We start from the raw sequence: 18,754 nt of genomic DNA on the forward strand, positions 1-18,754 counted from the left end.
AAGAGCAGTTGAAACAGTCTTCCCCAGTGATAAGCACACCTACTAGGTCTCCAATAACAAATAGTCGGCCCTGAAAACATACATAGGAGTGATATAATTCGGACTGAGTGGTCTGTACTCTTGTATTTAGGAGTATGCTTGCATGTATGTATGTATATGACAACAATTAATGAAAAAAGAGATCATGAATTTAAAAGAGAGCAAGGAGAGCTATATGGAAGGATTTGGGGGGAAATGGGAAGGGAAAAAATGTTATAATTACATTATAATCTGAAAAATAAAAAAAAATTAAAAGTGAATAAAATAAACTATTCAGCTTATCAATGCATGATGGAAACACAACCCAATAGTGCTACACCCATCTGACCTCTACAGAGAACACAAGCAACTCCGTGAACGCCAACATCTCTGCCCTAACAGGATCTCTGGAATAATAAATACACAAGAAACTTTTTTTTTAATTCTATGAGGTTTTAAATGCAAGCAACAAATATTTAGTGTATGGGTTACTACAACAGATGATGTCCCAAATAAATACAGCTTCCTATAATGTTTTCTTTGCCAGAAATGAAAACAGTAGGTTTTCCCTCTATACAATCCATGGCAAGTTCTTACTTGCCTTGTTGGATAGTTTGAGCTATAGAGCTCTCTCTCTAAGAAGAGAAACTGAGCTGATTGAGCATGGGACCATGGGGGATGTGGGGGTAGTAGACAATCCTGTCTGGCTGAGCAAGCGAAGGCAATCAGAGCATGGTGCCCTCTACTCATCCAGGAACTAGGTATCAAACAGGACAATCTCCTCCATAGAAATCAAGACACAATGGCCTCCTCCTTCTGGTTCTCTCCATTCCCCATATCTCATCTCACCTTAGGAAATACACACTCTTAACAGAAGGAATTAGAATTTACACTTTGAGTGTTGCTCCAGATGCACAGAACCTTTCTCTGAGACTATCTTCTCAGTAACCAAGTTAAATCTTCCTGAGGGAGAAAGTTACATCTGATTTGCATTGTCATCTCCTCACATCAGATGGTCCAATGTCAGAGAGGCTTAGGGCTGTGGACACTGCCCTGTGGATTCAGCACCTACAGCCTGCAAGGGACACAGGAAACAGGAGTACAGAGACCATGATGCTCAGTGAACACTAGCTCTTACTGAATTGCCCACCAAGTCATGGTTGCAGTCATTGACTAATAAACGAGTGTGGAATAGTCAGATCCAGGGGTTTTTAGCAGGCTTCTAGTAGGAGAAGAAAGGTATTTCACAACTGGACCAGTCATTTTTAAGTTCTTTACTCATTATCACTTTGATGCAGAAAGATGGCTGGCAAGTTAGTGCCTGTGAATAAAATATACCATTAAGAACAAGTTTTAATTGCTCACCATGGGTCCAGCTTTGAACTAGATACTTTCTACAGGTTGGCTCATTTAATCCTTTCAAATACATTGAAATCTAAGTTTAATGATCCTCATTTTTCAGATGAGGAAACTGGGCTCAATGAAATCAGCTTGCACAAAATCCTGTCGTTAAAGGGACCGGCATAGTGAATCATGCTCGTACAGAGATGTGGCATTTTCCACAAGGAGACACAGAAACAGTGTCTTGTGCCAAGAATCTGCTGACCCACCTCTAACGAACATCACAAATTTTATCATTTCAGAAACTGGGGTCTAATTCTTCCTTACTTATAGGAGATACTCAATCATCTTAAATATCACAACCAAAGTATAGCTTAGTTACTCCAAACATGCTCACTATTTCAAATCCTAGTATGTTCCAGTCATGTTCCTATTTATTTCCAATAACTCCAGAGTCCAAATTCCCACTTAGCCCATGTCATCTCCAATAACTGATTACCAATCATCAAGAAAGCAGCTGTTACCCACTAAACCCACTCTGTTAGATAGTGAGCTCAGGCCTGAGAGAGATGCAAAAATACCTAAATTAATTTATCACGGAGGGAGCTTAACATCCAGCGGTATTCACATATGTAAGTCATAAAATAAATGATCCAGTTAAATACTAATGGAATTAAGAAGAGAGCTAGCCCTCAGCTGTAAGGGCCATAAATGTTTCATGTGAGAGGTAATATTTGTCTGGGCTCTAAAATAAGCATTTTAAAAGAAACATTTGCTCATGGCCATGTAATCCACATAGAAGAATGGGCAAAGAGAGAGAGATTCAACCCTAACTCCCCTTGGCATGGTCTGAGGGAATCAGCTGCCATTGTTTGTCAAACAGGAAGCATATAAATATTCTGAAGAGCACAGAAAAAAAAATAAGGAAGACAGAATGGCCAATGGCAAAGTCCTAGCCAGCAGGGTGTCCACTGTGGAGACATTTAATACAAAGGACTAATTAAGAAGTGGGGTTAAGTAACAAAGCCACCCTGGTATGCCCTACTGCCCATGTTCCAGTGATACATTTGAAGGCACTCCATGCACAGCACATGCTTGGAGCTGGGATAGATGAGTGAGGAGTAAGAATGACTGTGCTCTTCTGTGTTCCTGGAAGTCGCATGAAGACTTCAGAAAAAAAAAAAAATGAATCTTGCAAGGTCTGCTGATGTCAGCCTGTGATCCCAGGACTTGGTTGTGAGGCTGGGGCCAGCCTGGGCTACATTGTGAAACCCTACCTCACAGGTATGGCAGAAAAGGGAGGAAGGACGGAAGAGTGAAACTGAGGGAGGGAGAAAAGTAGAAGGAAAGAGGGAGGGAGGAAGGGAGAAAGGAAAGAAGGGAGGAAGGGAGGGAGGGAGGGAGGGAGGGAGGGAGGGAGGGAGGGAGGGACAGCAAAGAGACTTTAGGGGCAAGAAATCTTGCTTAGAAGCTTCTGTACATTCCAGGCATAAAATGAAGTCTTGATGTTTGACTACATCAGAATTCATAAAAATCCAATAATCTCACTCCAACTAAATGAGGAATAAATTAAGAGCGAGACAAGGTTACATCTTGTTCACGTGGGATGTAGTTAAAGGCTTTCTAGAGTAACTTCGCAGGTTAAAGTCTGGAAGTACTCAATGGGAAAGCACAGCTTCAGTGTTTGTGAGAGGAAAAAGGAGAGCTTCCTCCTCACTTCAGACTCGGAAAAGGTTCCCTAAGCTACATACAACAAGGAATGATAAGACATACATCTTATAAAACTTAAAGAAACATTTCACCACAAGACATCATCAAAATGAAAAAAGACAAGCCACTAACTGAGTGAAGACCATTGAAATTCATAATACTGAGAGAGAAAACATCTGGCATCCAGAATATCTAAATCAATGAGTTTAAATCAACAGCAGGAAGAGAGTAGATATTATATGTGAAAAAACGAACCATCCTCCCCAACCAAGCCAAAATGTTAATAAGAAGGAAAAACAGGCCAACATTCCTAGCAGTCTCCGGGAACAAATTAACGATACAATGAGATACTATCTCACATTCACAAGATGAGCAAAATACAAATGCATCGCCAAATGTTGGCAAGGATGTGGAACAAAAGGACCTCTTAAGGATTGTTGGTTGGAATATAAATGATGAGATGCTACCAGGTAATCAGACATCGTCTGCCAAGTGTGCAGGTATGATGCCCTCCTCTTGAAACTGCTCTCCTGAGGACCTCTCCTTTGTTAGCATAAGCTAAGAGCATCAGAATGTTAAGAGCAGCCTGTCTGGAAGCAGCATAAACTCCCATCAAGAAAAGACTGGCACATTAATCATGATGTAGCCATTGACTAGAATGTTATGGAACACTAAAAACACACAAACTGGACCTGGACATAACACATTTCTGGGCAAGAAAAGAGAGCTGAGGAATACAAAGAGCACGACACTATTTTTATGGATCCTAAAATCCAGACTATGTTGTTTGGATGTGTATGTGTACATGGCAAAGCACACAAGACACAAGGGAAAGGCAAGGACACAATATCACCTACAGAGCACCAGTGAGGGGAGATATATTTGGAAAATATCACCAGCACACACAACACTGTATAAATGAACTTTTTCATAATCTGGGTGGTAGGCATAAGGCATTTATTACAATGTTATTTAATTTTTGGATGACATCAAAGTACTTAATTATAATTTTAGTAATATGGAACTGAAAACAGTATGACTCAGACATAAGAGAAAATAGTCAAATATTACTAGAAAAAAAATTACATTTTCTCACAGACCTACCTCCCTAGACTCATCATTCAAAAAAGTGTCCCTAAGATATTGGTCTAGTTCTAGGAGATGGCTCGTCTACTTCCAAGTGACCCCATCTTCCAAGCATTGTCTATTTGGAATCCTTGAGTGGCTCCTGAAAAATCTAAACATTCCTGTACAAGCATTCAGCCCTCTATGGTAGGTCTCTATCAGTAACGTCACCATCCTCCAGAATCAAGTTCATCGGCACAAGGATCAAATTTCCCCCGGACCAGGAACAAGCATTGCCACAATAATGTAGACATCTTACCGAGTCTGCAAGTACTGTTTCCTTTGACTTAATTCTTACCAATCCATGAAGCTTCTGTTTAAGATTTTCTTCCTTAGGAAGCATCCCATAATACTTTGATTCTTTGATGAGCCCCACACATACACTGGTGTTTAAAATAAATACCATAAATATGATTGGTGGTCCCTTACACTTGAACAGTTGGTTTTATTCTATAACCCAACATATTATTACTAATTATTCCCTACATCTTTTTTTGTTTGTTTTTGTGACAGGTTCTCACTCTGTACAGCCCAGGTTAGCCTGAAATTCACTATGTTGTCAAGACTGACCTTGAACTCACAGCACTCCTCCTACTTCAGCCTCCCAATATTTTCCATGTTTTAATCGTATATTCTTGATCGCATTTTATGCTGTTCCATGATTTGAAATACATCTTTCACTTCTGTATTCTCCATTGTACTAAGTACCCAAGAGATACAACATATATTTTGATTTCCTCATTATTAGAAACAATATATAATTACCAAATATCTGATAGCTATTGTGCGGATCCTGGAAGACTCTAATCATCCAGGTAAACTACTTTAAATCACTGCCGTGTGCATGTAAATTTAGCTATTCTAGTTGATAAGATCAGCCATACAAACACAGGTCATGCCCACACTGACCCTCATCATTCCTTATGGAACACTGAAAGCTAAACTGTGGACCTGACATCTACAACAGTTTACAGTTGGCCTGTCAGCGTACCTAGGAAGCTAGTCTGTCTCTCCACGGCTTTCAAATATCCCAGAAGTAGCAGCTGGGGAGGAACAAACTCTTATGTCTGGTAAAATAAATAAATAAAAATGCACGCCTTTAATCCCAGCACTCGGGAGGCAGAGCCAGGTGGATCTCTGGGAGTTCAAGGCCAGCCTGGTCTACAGAGTGAGATCCAGGACAGGCACCAAAACTACACAGAGAAACCCTGTCTGGAACCCCCCCCCCAAAAAAATACCATTTAGTTATTCGTGTTACAGAAGAGTTTATCTGCCTTATAGTTCCATGTCATGCTCCATCACTGAGGGCAGGAACTCAAATAGGAACCTGGAGGCAGGAGCTGAACCAGAGACCATACAGGAGCACCACTTCTAGACTTGCTTCTCAGCTCACATTCAACTACATTCCTCGTAGCTCCCAGGACCACCTGCGCAGGAGTGACACCACCCACAGTGAGCTGAGGCCACCATGGAACCATCGAGAAAGTGCCACAAAGATTTGCCTGAAGGTCAATTGGATGGAGGCACTTTCCCAACTGAGGTGACCCCAGTTTGTGTCATCCATCTTGACATCAGACTAGGGCAGCCTCCAATGAACTTTGGCCTCCTTCCATACGCGAACCTTACACTAGCCACTTCCTCTGTCATCCCCTGAGCTTCTGGTTCCAGGAGGCTGACAGGAACAGGAACAGAAAATCACACATTAAAATGAGGCACAGGCAGAGCAGGTTCTCCAAGGGGGTGGCGGGAAAGGAGATTTGAAAGGTGAGGCAAAAAAAAGAAATGGAGTGGGTAAGCTATTGGTAAGTTCACTGAGCATAACGAGGAAGGAAGAGAAATGGGAGTTTTTATTGGCTCTAGAATCTTACCTTTTTTCATAAAAAGACTGCAGGCCCCTAGTTGGAAAATACAGCATGATGATGACATTTTGGCCACTCTGGGATCATCTGTCTCTCTCAAAGGTACTATCTGAGTAAGCCTAGGGCTAAACAATGCCGAATCTGATCCTGCAAGGCAGGCTAGGCGAAAACAAAGACATACTACCCTTCAGAGTTACGATCTGCACAGCTGGAACACAGCTCTGCATTCACTCACTCATTTATTCAATTAGTCAACTGTTCACACAGCTGGTATACATTGGCCAATTACTGGGTACCCTGCACTATGCTGGTCATTGATCGTATTGATAAGCATGCTCTATTTAGCTCTTGAGGTCACAGGAAGCACACTGTTCTGTAGGGGAAGGCTGTCATCCAATCATACCATCACCAGATCGCACATCCTTATTAACTGTAAAAGGACGTGAAGAGGCTGCAAAGCCATCAAACTGTATCTGGCTGAAGAGCTTCACTAATTAAATGACTATGCAGTTGAGGTGTAAGAAAGAAGAAACCGCCCCAGGTGGAGCTCCAGGAGTCCAATTGGCGAGAAAGAGGAGGGTTTGTATGAGCGAGAATTGTTGAGACCAAGGCTGGATAAAGCACAGGGACAAATAGCCAAACGAATGGAAACACATGAACTATGAACCAATAGCAGAGAAGCCCCCAACTGGATCAGGCCCTCTGGATAAGTGAGACAGTTGATTGGCTTGATCTGTTTGGGAGGCATCCAGGCAGTGGGACCGGGTCCTGCCCTCAGTGCATGAGCTGACTGTTTGGAACCTGGGGCTTATGCAGGGTTGCTTGGCTCAGCCTGGGAGGAGGGGACTGGACCTGCCTGAACTGAATCTACCAGGTTGAACTCAATCCTCAGGGGAGTTTTTGCCCTGGAGGAGATGGGAATGGAGGGTCGGCTGGGGGGAAAGCGGGGGCGGGGGGAGGGAGAACAAGGGAATCCGTGACTAATATGTAAAATTAAGTTAAATTATAAAATTAAAATAAAAAAATAAAATCATTTATATGGGGGGAAAAAAAGAAGAAACCATGTCCTAGGAAGAGAGGGAAAAGACTCCTCATCACAGTTCACACAAGCTACAGAATCAAGGGAGCTCCCTCTGAATTGCCCAGGAGTTCACACAGTAGAGTTCCAAACATGGCAGGGCTTCCTGATTCCCCCAACTGCCCTCCACAATGAAAGGGGAAAACACACCCATGCTTGGAGAACTGAGAAGGTAGCCCTGCATTCTGGGTTAATGTATGAAGGGAAATGGCGTTGAAGGAGATGAGTGTGTCCTGCTTTCTTCCTAGTTCATAATGTGGTGAATCCCATCAAAGAGGAGTTGTCTGCAGAGTCTGGGGCAAGATCAAAATTCCATTTTTCCTCACAAACTGCAGCATGTGTTCTTGTAAAGAAATCTGGGTGATATCCAGCAGGCAAATTTCTAGTCCTGAAATAGACTTCACACTGAGTTTCCACTGAAATTGAAAGCAAGATAGAAAGGGTCTCCAGAGAAAGGGCGATAATCTTGAGGTTAGAGTGGGGTTAATACCAATCTGCCCATACCCTACTCAAAAGCACTTGCCAGAGGTAGAAGAACTAACAGGGAAGTTACTCTAGCAGATGTTTTCAAATTAGCTAAAACCATGCCACAGAGTTAGGAGGCAGAGCTGGAGATGTGCCCAGAGAGACCTTCTCACAAGCCACCTGAGGGAGCCCTTTAAATGTCTCTGAACAGTCTTGGTGCTGAGATTCTGACTCAAGGCCAGGGAGATGAGGCGATCACAGCACAATCCCTCCTTTTCCAGTCACTTAACCATGGCTTCCACACGCTCATCGCGATGTTGAATACTAAGGAAACCTGGCAAGGTTGGGCAGCTCCAAATGACACACTTCATAGCTTGGCTTTGTGTAGTTGCTTACGAATCTGACAAGAAACACTGAGAGAAGACAGACAAATTGTCAGTGACAACAGACTCGAGTTATAAGTGAATATGAAAATGAATGGTTTCATCTCTGGCAAATTCTAGGAAGAGGGAGGAGGGTGAGTTTACATTTTCCTTGTGTATTCGGGGCATTGCTATCTAGTTTGTAACCAAATGTAAAACAGGCAGTCACATCCCAGGCACACTGGCTTATGTCAGAACTAGGTATCAGATAGAGTGTCTGGTGTGCACCAGTTTTCCTAACTGGGTTATTACTTGTTTCCCAGTAGTTATTGACTTCTGTAAGAGGGAGAAGATGATAGACAGCAATCAGGGAAATTTTAAGTTATTTAAAGATGAAAACATTCACTCAGCCCTACCACCTACGAGAATGAAGGCTGGGAAATAGTTGGGTCAGCAGTTCTGTGCAAGATCAGGTTCTCAGAAATCACGGTAACGAGCGGTGGGACCCAAAGGATGACCATTCACTGTTCAGACTCCCTGACCTACACACCCACTTTCTTGTTCTTCTTAATCCGGTTTGCTGTGGAAGTTTGTACACTGCACAGCGGCAGACCAGGAAACCATGAGTACAAATTACACAACTAAATGGATATGGGTTGAAGAAAAGTGTCTTGAATTCCATGCCACCAGCCCTGTGTGGTTGTTTAAAGAGGATGTGAGAAGGCTGATAATAAACCTTCTTTTTGTGGAGAATGTTTCAGGTCTTCCTAGTAACAAATCTTGGATGACTACTGACAGAGACCAAATCTAGGGAAAGCAACCTTCCCCAGCATTGAAAAATAATCAGGCTGCAAAGTCTCCCATGAATTAAAACCATAAAGGATGTCTTGAGGGGCACTCTAACCATTCTTTCCTTGGAAAACAGAACTGAAAGCACTTAGGATTTTCTAGGAATAAAAGAAAGCCCAAGACATGGGGTGTTTTTCAACTCCCAATGTTCTCAGCAGCACAAAACCTTTCTAGAGTGTTAGCAAAAGGCCTTATTATGATAACAGTCATCTAATTTTAAAAAAGATTTATATTTTTAATTGTGGATATGTGCACTTAGGTGCACATACCCAGAGAGTCCAGAAGAGGGCACCGAAGTCTATGGATCTGGAGTTAGAGACAATTGTGGGCTGCTCAATGGGGGGCTGTTAACTAACTACAGTCCTTTGCAAGAGTTGTAGGTGCTCTTACCCTAACATTTTTAAACACACAACAGACCAACATATAATAGGCATGAATTATAATTATGGGACGTCAGTACTGAGGTTTTCAAAATCCTAATTAGCCTTCTCATTTTAATGTGAATTTTAAGGAAAAACCAACCTGCCAATGCAAAGAGAAAAGAAATAACTCACAGCCATATCATTTCCTTAAATCAGGAAAAGTAAAGTTTCTAAAGAAATGGAATCTTCATGAAGTCCTCCAGTTGGAAGCCTCCCTAAGTAGAAACTAATTCTCTCCCCTCTGATAAAGGCTAGAATGGTAGTGGTATATGCTCCACCCATGACCTTGGGCTCTACAGCCTGAAGGAGGCGGTGCTTCTTGCCATGCTTTGTACATGACCTCTTAAAAAGAGAGGAGCCAGGGGGTCACACGGTCCCTTCTCCCATACATTTGTTTGTTTGTTTGTTTGTTTGTTTGTTGTTTGTTTTTATCCTGGTGTGATCGCACTCCGGACGACCTGGGAGTTAAACCCGGTTCCTCTTCCACTGAACCCGGTTCCTCTGGAATTGAACCCGGTTCCTCTGGAACACCAGTCAGTGCTCTTAACTGCTGAGCCACCTCTCTCCTCTCTTTTTCAAGAGGTCACGTACGACGGCAAGAAAAATGGATGAGAATGATCATGAAAGTGACACAATATGCGTTTGAGTTGATTACACAACTTTCACTATAGAAAGGTTTTACTTTTTTTTTTTTTAGGTTTTACTTTTTACTCTCCGTTAGAAAGTATTGTGTGGAATAAAAACAGTGAAAACTCTATTTCCTCAAGAGTTTCCTGAAAGGAAAAAAAAAAAAATGATGGTGCATGCCTCTATCAAACGGTAGCCACAGTGCCGCTGTGTTGTCCAACAACCTCCCATCTCGGTGGTGTTAATTTTATATGAAATATCAGCCTTGATGGCTACTTGGAACAAAGGTACGCACTGAATAGATCTAGGTGCATACAGTTTCTGTCCCTAAGTCTGGATTCAGTAAGAAATTTAAAACATCAGAATCTGGTAAGCAGAACATGTAGGTTTGTGGTCTTTCTCTGCGTAATACTTTGAGGTCCTCTTTCCACTTGCTTTGAATAATTGCTCAAGTGATTCATCATGTTTTCAGTCCTGCTAGAATAAAATGAATCTGGAGGGGGACATGAGAGGTGCTGAACCATTCAAGTCACCACAGGGAAAGCTTATGCATGTGTCATTCCCACTCAGCACACCGGCTTGAATATAATTTGCAAAGTGTTGTCAGAAAAGTACTTTGTGGTCTTTTAAAACATCTGTTAACTATTCTTTTTGCCAACATTTATGTTGCCTGCATTTATTTTTTCATACAAATATACAATATATCTTGGTCCTATCCATCTCCCACTCCCTCCCTATGTTGTCTACATTTTATTTAACAGCAAATCTTAGAATAACGGAGAGAGATGCAGATGTAGTTTTTGAAACTTAGCCTACATATACAAATGTTTTCTCATGAGAAGTTACATGTTCTCTTAAGCAAATCACTCAGTTTAAAGAAAAAAAAATCACAGAATTTTAGACCTAGAACTTGGAATAAATGTCTTACAGCAATGGTCCCAGCAACTTTAAGCTGAACCATCAAATCCAAATAAAATGAAGAAGCAAGCTATGGACACCAGATTTCTATCAGTTTCATTTCCAAAGTTGAGATTTCCTGGGCCCAAAGGTAGCTTTTAAATTCTAGCACTTAAATTCTGAACATGTTATACAGTTTTGTTTTGTTTTTTAATGTATTGGATTTCCTTTTACACAACGTAAACAAAGACAACTTTCCTCTGGTGTTGTCTGAACCGGAACAGTTGCATCATCCCTTGCCTGCCTGTCATTTCCATCTGACTTGAACTAAACAGAATTGCTATCTACACGAAATGATGGGGACCAATAGCGAGACGTTTCCTGAAACTGAAATTGTGATATAAATAACTGTTAAGTTAAAAAAAAAGCAGTTCATGACAGTACCTCTGATTTAAAACAAACAGAAACAAACCAACCAAGGAGAAACTGAGAGAGGGGGGCTGCAAGATGTTTGTATTTGGCCCTAAATTCCTTTCCTGGGTTCTGAATTCTAAGCATTCCCTCATCCATGTTAGGATGACCCATTACCACCTTCTACGAAGTCATTCATGAAGACCACAAAAGCTAAAGATCTGTCTGTCATTGTGACTTTTATTATCCATCTTGTAATTCTGTTGTAACTTCACTTGCTAGGCCAGGAGGCGTGATCGATCTGCTGCCTCGCAGAGCTCAGAATCAGTTTCTCCATGTCTCTCCTAGAGAGGAGTGAAGAGAGTCTCGTCTGGTCCATAAAAGACGTAACCTCTCATCCCACAGAGACCGGGTCCTCCTAGCTTTGCCACCTGCAACCCCTTCCCGTCTGTATGCCCTCCCCTTCTCAGACAGAAAATTCCGCAGCGCTCCAGGCCAGGCAAGGGGTGAACAGGCATCCTGGGCCAGCACGGCGCCCGCCTGGCACAGGCGCTCAGTGTCTCTGGAGCGGGCACCCGGGGCCACGGCTGCCCCTTCCCACGACCTCGGGGACTTCATGAAGACGGGAACCCCTTGCCTTCCGCGGGTCCTGAATGCAAGGTCTTCATCATCGCCACGCGGAACCATTAAGGTCCCTCCCGCAGCTGCAGCCGCCCCTCGTGAAAGTGCAATTTGTTATCTGGCCCAGCTTGGAGCAAGGAGAGGTGCTGGCTCCTCCAGGCTCCAGCGCCACTCATTTGGTCCTTTGAAGACAGGCTCTGACCGCCTGCCACAGGATTCGCGGGCAGTTGACCACAGTGACTCTCCGGTGACCCCCCTGGGACCCTGTCCGCTGTGTGCGTCTCTCTGTGCCACTGTCTTTGTGTCTCTCTTTCTCTGTCTTTCTCTCCCCCTCTTCCACACACGGGGAAGGAGTCGCTCTTCACAACCAATGCCAAAAATGTCACACACACACACACACACACACACACACACACACACACACACACACACAAAGAGTGCAACAACTTGCTTTGCAAAGGACTCAAAAGCTCATGGTGAAGTCTCCTGCAGTGAGCAGCAGCCCTTGCCTGCAAGGTGCTAAACCCCGGTGTGGTGTGAATTTGGCTGGGGACGTTAGACACACGGGACCTAGGTTCTTGTCCCCTCCCCTCCCCCTTCAGAGGACCCAGTCTCAGTTAAAAATCTGTCCCTTCTCGAACAACCCCTGGGAGCTTTGAGGATCCTATGCCTGGGAAAGGGTACGCTAGCCCCGGGGATCCCGAGGTCACCACCGGGACCAGACGTGCACCCTGGGCAGGAGTCAGGGAATTGAGAGTGGCGGCCAATGGCCAGCAGAGACAGCCCGCAGTCCCTAGGATGCTAGGGCAGCCGCGACCTCGCAGCGGGAGGTGAGCAGGAGCCACCCAGCGCGCCACCGCCGCCGCCGCCGCCGCCGCCGCCGCCGCCGCGCACGCCCCAGCCCCGCCGTGCAGCCCGGCATTACCTTGCCGCTGCCCGCAGTCCCGGACTCCGCTGGTGGCGTCCGTCTGTCTGTGTCCGTCCGTCCGCCCCACGAGCCTCGGAGCGAGGGCCAGAGCGGTGGCCCCGCGGCCCCGGGGACGCCTCTCAGCGAGGTGAAGGGAAGGAGCCTAGCCGGGCTCCGAGGTGGCTGCGGCCGCTCGCACCGCGGGTCCTACCGCTCCCCGCCGGCGGCGGAAGGTGGCTGCGAGGCCGCGTCCTCGCGATTGCGGCGCCCGGAGCGCAACGCTCGCCTCTGGCGCGGAGGCTGAGCGCCGGGACGCAGCGGCGGGCAGGGGCGGCGAGGCTGGGCTGGTCACCCGCCCCTGGGTGCATGTTAATACGGCGGGGAGGAGGAGTCCCGCGCTTCCTCCGCCCAACCACCGGAGCCGGCGGGCGGGCGGCGGCCGCGGCCCGAAGCCAGGCGCTCCCACCCGCCCCGCTTACTACGGAGTGGCCACTGGCCTTGGCCCTGGCCCAGGCACGTGCGTCCCGGGCCGCGGGGAGGCGCCGGCGGCTCCCGGAGGGTGCGCTCTGGTCCGCTCAGCCTCCCGTGGCAAGTACGTTCGCGCCTCACTGGGAGCGGACTCCAGCATCCCAGCCTGGAGCCCAGAGGCGGCCACCCGCTAGTGGGCGTGACCTATCCGTCCCCTTGCGCAGCGTCTTGGGGGGGGAAGTAAACTTCCGCTCCTTTCTGCCCAGCGCTGGCTCAGTACTCTGCCAGTCTAAGTGGAGAAAGCAGAACTCAGTACTTACAGGGTCGGTCCATCCACGAGACCCTGTTCTTTGGGCAAACGGTTATTGGAGAGCTCTCCTCTCCATCCTCGGAGCCCACCATTGAAGTAACCACTTAGGAAGAGACAGACAGTGGAAAGGCTCGGATTTACACATCACAGAGGACTTCAAGCCTAGCCCGAATACTCAAAACTGTTCTTCCTTGGCGACTCAGTTTCTTGTCTTTACAACAGCTCTTGGGCAGGTTGTATGGATTAGATTAGACGATACATTTTGCATTCGTTCACTGTTTTAATTCAAGAAAAGAAAATAAATTCTATTTCCTTCTTTCCTCGGACCTCAGCAAAATCCACACCCTCTGCCCCTTGGTGGATACTGAATACTACCACTTCGTGGATATACCATTAAGCTCTGAAAGTAGGATGGATCCACCAGCATCACAAAAGGACCAGGATAATAATGGAAACAGGTTAACTGAGAAGTAAGGTGAAAAAAAAAAAAAAAAAAAAAGACCAAGTCAATCAATTAAGAACTCACCACAATGCTGTTCTACTCCATACTAACACTAGGCATTAAGTATGACACTCAGGATCAACACTAACGTGCTAAAATCGTTAATTGTGGTTAATCACCATCTTTCTGTTTACTTCCACCCCCAAAAAGAAATGGCATGTTCACAGAGAAAGCTCTTTTGTTCTTCAGCTCCCGGGGAGAACATTCTGATGAAAAGTATATAATCTTCTTTATGTAATTGTACCCAGAAAGTTATAACATAAGATTTAGCATCTGTTTTGTGTGCTATCTAATTATAAATATTAATAGAATATCCTTTTTAAAGAAAACACTTCTAAAAATGCATAGAAGTGAAAAGCAGTTTCCATAAAAATATGACTCAGACAAATAATCTCCACAATTTCACTAAGTGATTTTCCACTAAAGAGAGAGAAAAAATAATTAAGCTACTAAATAGAGGTAAACTCTTAGCGTTCTAACATATCCCCAGTCAATTCAAGAATGACAATGTGGGGGGATGCCTGTGCTTCTTATCCGGCTTCCTGAAGAGGCCGATGAAAATAGCCTTCATAAGTTGGAAAGGGGAACTCCAGGGCTTTTACAGGCTTCTAAATAAGTTGGATCCACACATATTTTTCAAATGATGTCACATATTAAAGAAAATATTCATAATTGTTAAGCCCTAACATGAATTATATGGCTTTAATGAAGAAAATAACTTGCGAGAAACCAAAATTCTTTTATTATTATTGAAAATAGATTTCTTTCATGCAATATAGTCTATATAGATCAGTGGTAGAGCATTTGATCTCAGAAACTAAACTTCTTATAGGAGAAAAATAATATCTATACAATACTACTTTTGTGAGGATCTTCTGACTGTGATAGAAGCCAAATATGACTAACATAAGTGAAAGTTATTCATCAGAAAGACAGTGAAAACCTCCAAAATTAAAGAACAGGTTCAAAACCAGTGTTATTAGCAATCAAGAGATGAGGGGATGCTCACAGGGGAGGAACCAGGGAAGCTAGGAAGAGTTTAGTTTGTTATTATAGAGTCAAAAAAGAAAGAAAACCCATGATTGGTTCTACTCTCCTACTGCTGGACCAAGACTTAGCATTATTGGCTTGAGTATCTGACCAGCCAGGCTTCATATAGGCACTAAGTGCCTGCTGTACCGCAAGGGGAGAAAACACAGATGAGGACTTAATGTTCACAATTTAAGGCAGGTACATGGATTCACCAGTCTTTGAGAAATACATGTGATTAGAAATAGATAATTCATCAAAATAAGGTAAGAATTCAAAAGAAGGAGAACTAGATGTTGAGATTTTAAAAAAGGATAAATGTCTAGTTCATTGACTGGCTATTGAATTTACATTATCACATGTTATATATGTGAATAATATATAATTTCCATTATATATATTCTTACAGTTACTTTGAAACAAATAATATTTTATAAGAAAAACTGATACCATTTCTTTTTTGTTGTTATCCATATGCTTTTGTTTATTTGACTTTTAAAATGTTGCTTAATAGCTACCATATGAATAATTATTTATATAAGCAGAATATAAGCAGTCCACAAGTCAGAGCTAGTCAGCTGCTAATCCCAGTGTGTTAATTGAATAATGCATGAAAAGATGTCCGAGTCATAATCCTTGGCACAAGTCAATGATGCCTTCTGTGGGAAAAGGAGCTTCACAAATAAGATTAAATTAAAAATCTTGAGACAGAAAGCTTATCACCCTACTCCTTGGAGTCTTTCTGATGACAAGGGTCCTTATCATAGGGAGAGGGCAAGGAAAGCAAAAGGCAGAAAGGAAAGGCAGGATTCTGCACTCTGTACACTCTGAAGATGGAGAAAGACAGCCGTGAGGAATGCAGGTTTCTGTGACATGAAAACCAGTAAGGGAACAGCTTTCCTCAGCAGCCTCGAGAGGAAGAATGCTAGGATCTCAATTTTAGCCCATTTAACCTGATGTCAGACTTCTGTTCTCTAGAGTCATAGGATGACAGTTTGACATGTCTTCTATCCATTGAACATGGAGTCATCACTAATAGTTGACAGAGACAGGTCATATAGACCTTTCACCTAGCCCCATGCTCATATTCCTGAAGATACACTATTGTTAGTGGATTGTGTGAGAATGCTTTAACCATGTAAGACACCAGAAAGGTGTATCCACTTCTGGAGAAGCTTGCTCACTGTTGGCTAAGTCAGCAAACATGATGATAAGAACAGGGCATTCAGAACCACAGGTAGACAGGTTTCCTGTCACAGAGTTCGTCATTTTTTGACTAAAGCAAAATAGGCACATTCTGTGTTGGCCATGACATTCCAGAGCAGGTGAAAATACAGGTAAATAACCAAGAAGTGAAGGACGAACCCAAAGGCCTATTTGAAAAGTACACATGAAAGATATGCAAGTTTATTTTAATTGGGCATTCTCATATGTTTTCCTAGTTTTAAATAATGATGATTTCTAAATCCAGCTCTCCAGCTTTTACATCTCCACTAGCTTTAAGACCTGTGAATCCCCAAACCTGCTTACGAAAGAAGGGCAGAGTTAGAGGAGTCGCCAGCCAGATGGAGAACAAGTCAGACACAAAAAATGGGATAGAGTTAAAAGCTATGAGCCTTGGAGCAGCACATAGATGAATAGAAATGTGTTAAGTTACAAGCACTAGTTAGTAACAAGCCTGAGCTATTGGCCAAGCATTTATAATAAAAAAAAATCCACCTGAAATTTCCAGACACCCCAGACTTAATAGATCAAAGTTAACCCATCATCTACTCTTCCCCTCCATTCAAATTTATTTATCTTCCTGGCAATGGGTGTAGCACAGAGATAAAGCCTAGCACTTGTGAGGTCTGTTGTCCAAAACAGTAGTAAAAATAAAAAAGACTTCTTGTATTTACCCACGGCAATATCATCCACCAAATCAGCATGACTAGCAACAGAAACCTGTAAATTAGTTAGACTTCCATACACACAAATCTGCTTCAATCTACAACTGCTGCTGACCTCTCCCACCATCTGAATATGTCTCAAATCCATCTTCTATTTCCATTTCTAGTATACAGACCTATTGGGCTTTTATAATCTCCCCTCTAGGTTACTGTAACATCTATCTTTAATCTAGATTACTGTAATAGCTCTTTTCTTTAATCAAGATTTGCCTTTTCTTCAAAAAGAATGATAGTACTTTAAAAAATATATTAAAACTGCAACTTTAGTCATGTGATTGTACTACTTTAAGCTCTTTAATAGTCAGTTATCTATATAAAGTATAAATCTTCATCATGATGCACATAGTTTCTACATACTTACTTCTTCCTTCTTATTTGCTCTTTGCCTTCATGGTTTGTGCATTTTCTTTCACAAATAGAACTACTCTCTACAGTACCATTTATGTGATGTGTTCTGTCATACATGTGTAACTATCTCAAATTTTCTCACTGGAATGTTCTGTCTTTTCTTTGTTGTGTAAATATTTATTGCAAGAGTGCATTCAACTAAACCTCTTTCCCAAATTATTGGGTTGGATCAAATGTTGCTAATGCTGACCTTGCCTATCACATATTAAATAGTTCAGGTATCTGGGTTATGTTTTTGAGATTATGTCCCAATTTAGATCACCAAAAATTAGCCAGCACTTGTCTTTCCACAGACAGTCAATACACATTTGCAATTTCAATTGACGGTAATGGTTTTGAGAATATTTTACGATGTCAGCATATGTTTTAATGAGACTTAATAGACATCCATGTAATGCAGTAAATCAAAAAAGCCATCCCATTAACATGTTTAGGAAATAAGAATCCAATCTTTAGGTTTGAGTGTATAAAGTAGAGTAAGGGAATGAATCAGGAAAAAGAATAAGGTCAGTGGGGAAGGAGAAGGAACTCTAAGGAGGAGATATTTATTAGGACACAGACGCTATGAAATGGGAAAGGGGGGGAAAGGAAGAAACTCAACCGGCAAGGGAAGCAAGAGGGTAATATAGATGAAGAGGGAAGAAGGATATAATATATAATATAGATGAAGAGGGAAGGGTATATAATATATATAATATATAATATAGATGAAGAGGGAAGGAGAGATAAATGACACTAAGGATATTTGAAATGTCCATAAGGAAACATCCTTTTAATTATTTTTAAGTTTGCTAAAAACACACATATATGTATATATTTTATATATAATGTATTTACTTATATGCATTACATATATTAAATGGAGTTACCTCACATGCAGTGAGAGTGTTCACATTCCTTCTCCGATTTCAAGAACCATAAACTATCTGAAGAAGAAACCTGTACCAAGCAAGAGAGACACCTCTCCTTAGAGTTATTGATCAAGGGATCCACAAGACTCCCAAAACATGGTAAGTTATTGCCATCCCCTTGGGTGTTTCACAGAACTTGAAGGTAAGACTACTGCTCAAGACACTTTGGTCTTGAGACTTGGAGGAATCACACTGATGCTGACTTGGAAAACTCCTCCCTGAGGGTAAGTTCTCATATTCTCAGAAGGTGCCTGAGGAAAAACACTATTGACAAGTCTACTTAGATGTAAAGCCTGAAAACCGTACTACAAGATATTTTCAGTGGAGCAGTAGTGGAACTGCTACCTTGGGGTAAATAGCTGTCTCACTGGAATTAAGTTCCCAGTAGGGAGTAACTCATTCATGGTAATATGTATGTAGCAAGGAATCATAGTTGGAGATGTCATAGACCCTAGAGGAAAACCTACTACTGAGATTTTCCTAAA

At 42.8% G+C, this 18,754-nt stretch overlaps 1 protein-coding gene across 11 annotated transcripts in view; it reads right to left on the reverse strand.

The window, feature by feature from the left end:
* The window catches only part of Dlgap1 (DLG associated protein 1), an 823,903-nt gene extending 810,923 nt beyond the window's left edge, over positions 1-12,980 (reverse strand). For 5 of the 11 annotated variants that reach the window (XM_052750112.1, XM_052750114.1, XM_052750110.1 and 2 more), the window contains exon 1: positions 12,711-12,975. The gene's annotated coding sequence lies outside the window, so the exon portion shown is untranslated. Of the gene's footprint in view, positions 1-12,710 lie in introns of all 11 variants that reach the window. The other 6 variants (XM_052750118.1, XM_052750116.1, XM_052750115.1 and 3 more) reach the window with 5 other exon arrangements.
* Positions 12,981-18,754: the final 5,774 nt, after the last annotated feature.

This window comes from Peromyscus californicus, unplaced genomic scaffold (genome assembly GCF_007827085.1).
Source record: "Peromyscus californicus insignis strain IS unplaced genomic scaffold, ASM782708v3 Scaffold_21__1_contigs__length_65335640, whole genome shotgun sequence".
NCBI classification, from domain to species: domain Eukaryota; kingdom Metazoa; phylum Chordata; class Mammalia; order Rodentia; family Cricetidae; genus Peromyscus; species Peromyscus californicus.